Genomic DNA, 6,934 nt, shown 5'->3' with positions numbered 1-6,934 from the left:
TAGAAAAGGCTTGTGGGAAGTCCTCAAATGAGATCTAAAAAAAAAAAAAAAAAAAAAAAAAAAAAAAAAAAAAAAAAAAAGGACACACATGGTATAAACTCACTGATAAGCAGATACTAGCCCAAAAAGCTCTGAATTCCCAAGAAACAACTCGCAGACCTTATGAAGCTCCAGAAGAAGGAAGTTCAGAATGTAGATGCCTCAGTCCTTCTTAGAAAGAATAAATCATTCATGGGAGAAAATACAGGGACAAATAGAGGAGCAGGGATTGAAAAAAAAGATTATTCAGAGACTGCCTCACCTGGGGATCCATTCCAAATGCAACCACCAAACCCAACCACTGTTGCTGATGCCAAGAAGTCCTTACTGGCAGGAGCCAGATATGGATGCCTCCTCAGAAGCTCTGCCAGAGCCATACATTTAGAGTTGAGGATGCTTGCAGCTAACCATTGGGCTCAACACCGGGACCCCATTGAAGGATCTAGAGAAAGAACTGAAGGAGCTGAGAGGGCTTGTGACCCCATGGGAAGAATAACATTATCAACCAACCAAACCCTTCAGAGCTTCCCAGTACTAAAACATGAGCACACATGGAGAGACCCATGGCTACAGTTGCATATGTAGCAGAGGATAGCATTGTCTGGCATCAATGGGAGGAGAGGCCTTGGTCCAGTGAAGGCTCATTTCCCAGGTGTAGGGAAATGCCAAGTCACTGAGGTAGAGAGGGTGGGAGAGGGAGCACCTTCATGGAAACAAGTTGAGGGAAAGGGTGAATGGGAGTGGGGAGAAAGGGGTTAATATTTGAACTGTAAATACAGTGAATATCCAATAAAAAGGAGAAAAAATAAATAAATAAAATTTCCCTCAAAAGAAAGAAAGAAAGAAGATTCTTGTGAGATTTTTCTAATATCTGGGAATGTCATCTAGCCTTACCCTTGGAGACTCAGGCCACTGTACCTCATGGACTACATATAGCATAAAATTTCAGTTTACTCAGTGGCTGTGTGTTGTCCAACCTCTGAAACAACATCTATTGCTAACTTCTGCTAGTATGAAAGTACTGTCTATTGGCTAAACTGACACTTGGATAGGCTCCAGCCAAGTGAAACACAATGTGAATCTGACAGACTTGTGAATCTATTGAGGACTATGTTCTCTCCTCACGAGTAAATTAACATTGACTCTAACATGAGAAAGTGTCTCATTGCCCTGATGGCTCCCAATCATGTGTTAGCAGCCTCTGAACTGGCCAATCCTTTTAAAAACTCATTGGAAAAAGATATCCTTTCCCACTTAAAATACAGATACCTTTCAGGTACATTTCCCAAGCCCTGATAGGCCAATCCCATCCACTCAAAATGATCTGCTGCCTCCACCAGATTTTTCACTGTTTGTTTAGTTGCTCATGGGAAATTTAATGTTTCCCAGTATTGCACACAGAGCCATCTGTCCCTGCAATATGTTACTTACGATCATTTTATTAAAGCTCCCATCTTATTTATTTTTTGGCACAAGATAGAAATGATAATGCCATTTATTTATAAAAAGAGAAACTAAGATATTTCCTAAGATGTAAGGGAATTTTTAGATACAGAGGCAACTATCCTCAGAATTGTGTGGTACTTTAAATAGCATAGTAGAGCAGCTGAACTTCAGCCTACCTCTCTAAACAGACTGGAATATAAGGGCTACTTCCAGACAACCTGAAACCGGTTTGGTTGAGTTTCTGATTTGTTTGTTTGCTTGTTTGTTTGTTTTCTTTTCTTTTAGTTAAAAAAGCAAGTGAAGACTATCACATCCAAACTGTACATAGTAGAAGTGATACTTTTCTAATTTCTTATTAACATGAATCAGAAAGAAAAATCTCAAAGCAACTGCCGAGTTCCCAGGTAACTCCTGACCTTTGACCATCTCCTGATGGCATTACCTCTGCTTTAGTGACACATGTCTGGAGAAAGACCCCCCTGGAGGTCAATTGTATTCATCTGGAACACAACTGTCATGGAAAAGGTCACACCGTCCAGATTTTAAGGTCAATGGGTTGGTAGTTGGTGCTAATGCCTACTCGACAGGATTTAGAATTTCTTGGAAGATGGGGTCCTAGACATGCCTGTTAAGGGTTGTTCTTTGTTTTTTTTTTTTTTTTTTTTTTTTTTTTTTTTTTTTTTTTTTTTTTGTTGTTGTTTTTTTGGGTTAATTGATGTAGAAAAGCCCGTATTAACAAGATTCAAGAACATTCCATAGGCAGGCACCCAGGACAGTGTTAGATTAAAAGCAAAGTGTGTGCTCTGCTTCATGACTGTAGTTGCAATGTGACCAGTTACCATGGATGTGAACCCTCTACATCTCCATCCCCATATACACATATACCATGATGGGCTGTAACTTGAACTGTGAACCAGAATCAACCCTTTATCCCTCTTGGCTTTCTTCAGCGTGTTCTGTCACAGTGACAGGAAAGAAGCTCAGATACATTACAACATTATGCTAAGGGAGTCAATGAACTTCATGTAAGCAGGATCTTGAACTTTTGACATTCCCTTTGATTTCTCAGAACCAAAAAAATGCCACTTCTGTCTCTGAGTCAGCATTCCCTGAAGCTTCCAAAGTCAAACCACAGTTAGGCCTCAAGTGTCCACCTTATGTCCATTCTACTTCTGTGTTGGCCTAAAGGACCTGAAAAAAAAAACAGAGGGCAAGAGGCACATGAGAGGTTCAGCTGGGGTTTTGATGCCACCAGGTAGAATGGCTCAGCACATGAACTTGCACATGTTATAGATTCCACCATCCATCCTTGAGGCAACTCACTGAAACAGACTTATTACAGCTCTGAGTTTATTAGACCTACTGAGCATTGTTCTTATTAGATTTAGTGGCTAGTCCATAAAAGCCAGGAACGAAATATGATTTCCATTTTGTTTCTAAGTCTGCCAAATTTGTAATTGTACATGTATTTGTTTTTGGCCTCTCTCTCTCTCTCTCTCTCTCTCTCTCTCTCTCTCTCTCTCTCTCTCTCTCTCTCTCTCTCTCTCTGGGTGTGTGTGTGTATGTGTGTGTGTGTGTGTGTGTGTGTGTGTGTGTGTGGTGTGGGTATATCTTCTTCTGTCTGTCTACCCACCTACCTACCTACCTACCTACCTACCTACCTACCTACCTACCTACCTATTGATTTAGAAATCAGGGTTTTTCACTGTTCCTAGAGCTCCCCAGGGTCTTCTTGACTCTCTTCCAGCACTGGGGTTGCAGGAATGAGAACCTGAGTTGAATCTTCAGTGCTTAAAACCTAGATATGGCAGTGAATGATTGTAATCCAGAGACTCCAGCACTGCCTTCTCAGAACTGCAATTACAGGCTTGCACTAGTGCACATGAATTTTTCTGTGGGCCTGGGGGTAAACTTGACTAAGCTGTCTCCATAGTTCCATTAGTAATTCAGCTTTAAAAGTTACTTTTTACTGGAGAACATAGTCACATGTTCCTCTACAGGGCAGAGAGAACGCACAAAGGCAAAGTTTATGAATTTTTCCTCCCTCCCATAATTTGTGAATCAAAAACTTTATTCATGGAATATTTATTGGATGAACTGATTGATTTGTCTTGATTTAAACAGTGTCTTTTGTATCCTAAGCTGGCCTTGAACTTGCCATGTAGCCAAGAATGGCTGACCTCCACCTCCTAGGTTTCAGGATTTTGGATATGCACCACCATACCTGGCTTATGCGGTACTGTGGACTGAATTAGAAGCTTTGTGCATGCTAGGCAAGCACTTAACCTATGGAGCAATATCTCAAGTCCAGTAAAGACTAATTAGCCAATAAAATAATCCCCCATGATGCTTATGAAGTAGTGAGGGAGGTAGAACATAGACAGAATAAACATGTACCAGGTACAGTATAGTAGCTAGTGAATTGAGCAAAGGAGGAAAGTCAGCAGAGGGAGGTGGGGTAATTTGTCAGCAGAATGGTAAGAACTGTGAAGTAATCTGAGAGACTTTAGACAGGGAGACAATGCCAGGGCTGAGAGGTAAAATGTGTACAGAATCTTGTGTAAGAGTTTGACTTGCTATATTTTAAAATGGTCATATTTAAAATATACTGAAGAGAAGAGGAAAGAGAAGCAGAGAAATTAATGAAGAAGCTATAGCAATGACTCAGGAGACAGATCATTATTTAGACTGGGAGGTAGAATCAGAGTAGGTGACAGAGGCTCAACATACTGATAAAGGAAACAGGAAACCTTGGTGAATCAGATGCGAGGTGGGTCATGGTTTAGTTATGGGTGTGGACGGAAGTTTGGAGGACAAATACTGGACAGAAAGCCAAGAAGTTGGAACTGGAATTTTAACCCTATTTCAAATGCCCACTTCTGACTGAACTCTCATTTTTAATAACCATGAAAGTGGGATTCAGTAACTTTCATAATCTGGAGGCTCAAATGATTATGATACCTGTGCATAGGTTGAGTTGTTTGCATTGTATGTCATGGCTCTCTGTGGCCTCCTAAGAATTAGTTAGCCCAAGGAACTATAGGGAATGTTGAGGTCAAATTGAGATATTTTGAGAATACAAAACAATCTAATCTCTAAAATTTACTGAGAGAATTATTTTCAGTTTATTTCAGAAAATAAAATTCTTGTTTATAAGAGTAACTGCTTTAGTTGCTTAGTTTGCTTTGTTTGTGTATTTGTTTGAGGCACAATATTGTCCTGGCTAGTCTGTAACTCACTATGTAAAGTGAAAACCTACACTATCTAGTAATATCAGGGACTTTGTTCTCTTTTTTGCCCATGGCAGTAAATCACTCTCAGGGTGAGTAACTAAGTTATGAGAAAACCAAACCTCATCTTCAGTTTCAGCTTAGCACCAAAGAAATCTTGTTTCCCCCTTGGTTCTGAATGAGCTACCACTATTGTGGGATTTTTCTAAAATTTTAGCAAAGATGTATGTAACTGAACTATTGTGAACCAAAAACTTTACAACTTTCCCAGTTCTGCTTTGATGTGCAAAGTTTGAACTATCCTTTTTAATTCATAAACATACAAAGAATCCTTCATAGTGGAAATTTCAGAATCAGTGTGGGAAGGCTGACCTAGGTGAGACAGTAGAAGGAAGCATGCAGAGAGAAAGTGAGACTCCAAGTTTAGTTTATCTACCTTCTCTGAACAAGGGAGCATGTTATTTTTTTAAATTAATTTTTATTGGATATTTACATTTTAGATGTTATTCCCCTTTTCCCAATTCCAACCCCCTCCCCCTCCCATTGCCTCCATGAAGGCGCTCCCTTTCCCAACCATCCTCTCCCACCTCTGTGCCTTGGTATTCCACTGTGTTGGGAAAATGAGCCTTAGCTGGACCAAAGACCTCTCCTCCCATTGATACCAGAGAATTGAGCATGTTCTTAATTACTCCTTTTTCTCTTTCTTATTTCTCTCCAACCCTGCTGCTTGATGCCTCTATCAAACATTCCTGGCTTAGGTACAACTGCTTCAATATTCTGATAGTGTGTGTATGTGTGTGTGTGGGTGTATGTGTGTGTGTGAGAGAGAGAGAAAGAGAGTGAGAGAGAGTGTGTGTGAGAGAGAGAGAGAAGAGAGAGAGAGAGAGAGAGAGAGAGAGAGAGAGAGAGAGAGAGAGAGAGAGAGAGAGGAAGAGAGAGACAGATGCTAGCTGAGGTTCCTACTAGATGGAAACCTGGAGACTGAAGTGGCCATCTTCTATAGCCAAGAATGACTTTCAGAAGAGAAAAAGGCAAATTTTTTCTTGCCTAGAAGATGTGCAGGGATGAAGATGGAGCAGAGACTGAAAAAACAGCTAACTAATGACTGCCCCATGTTGAGCTCATTCCATGTGAGAGAGCCAATCCCTGACACTATAATGGTACTTTACTGATAGGAATCTAGAATATTTGTCTCTTGAGAGGCTTCATACATCAGCAGATGGAGACAGATGCAGAAACTCACAGCCAAACATAAGGTGGAACTCTCGGTATCTTGTAGAAGAGTTGGGAGTAGAATTGAGCAGGTCTGAGGGGTCAAGAACACCACAAAAAAATCTATAGAGTCAACTAACCTGGGATAATAGGAGCTCTCAGAGACTGGGCCATAAACCAAGGAGCATGCATGGGCTGGAACATGGTCCTCTACACGTTTGTATCAAACACGCAGCTTGTTCTTCATGTGGATCCTCTAACAAGTGCAGTGAGGACTGTCTAGGTATGTTCTCTGCCATTAGGTCTCTTCTTCTACCTCGACTACCTGGTTGGGCTTCAGTGGGAGAGGATGTACCTAGTCCTTCCAGGACTAGATGTCCCAGAAAGAGGTGGTATACAGGGAGGTTCCAACTTCTCTGACAAGACTGAGAGGGGCAGTGGAGGAGGGATTTGTAAGGATGGGACTGGGAGGAAAAGGGAGAGGGGGGCTGTGATTGGGATGTACATTATGGAAAACAATAAATTATGGAAAAACTTAATTTAGAGTTCTCTGAAGTCTTTACTTGGAAGATTAACTCTAAGAAAGGTAATGGCCTCAATCAATTAATAGATGGCTGAACGATCAAAAACTTACATTGTATGTGCAACTTCTAGATAGGAGTTACACATAAAGCTCTATTACCTATCTTTTAATTTATCCATCTTTAGTTTTGTGACAAGTCCATTTAAATGCATCTGCTGAATGAAACTTTCAACAGTACAATGACCTATTTGTGCTTTTAGCTCTTTCTTTTACCAGTGTTCTGTGGAGTTGACCCTAAACTATGACAGGTGGTGTTCACAATGTTGACAGCTCCATGTGCTTATATATATTTCCTTTTAAATTGTATGCTTCCACCTCAGATATGGCAGCTATCAAGACACATAAGTAATTTCATACAGAAACTCTTTGTGGGCCTTAATAATTTTTTTGAATTATGAGAGAAGTGAGTCCTGAAAACCACACA

General features: G+C 40.5%; 1 protein-coding gene across 1 annotated transcript in view; it reads right to left on the bottom strand.

The window, feature by feature from the left end:
• Positions 1-2,571: 2,571 nt before the first annotated feature.
• The window catches only part of LOC308422341 (OX-2 membrane glycoprotein), a 32,306-nt gene continuing 27,943 nt past the window's right edge, over positions 2,572-6,934 (bottom strand). Inside the window, exon 6 of the mRNA XM_080918886.1 lies at positions 2,572-2,676. The gene's annotated coding sequence lies outside the window, so the exon portion shown is untranslated. The remainder of the gene's footprint in view (positions 2,677-6,934) is intronic.

Source organism: Micromys minutus, assembly GCF_963924665.1.
Source record: "Micromys minutus genome assembly, chromosome: 7".
NCBI lineage: Eukaryota > Metazoa > Chordata > Mammalia > Rodentia > Muridae > Micromys > Micromys minutus.
The sequence above is the reverse complement of the archived record's forward strand: the minus strand, read 5'-3'. Positions and strand labels throughout refer to the sequence as shown.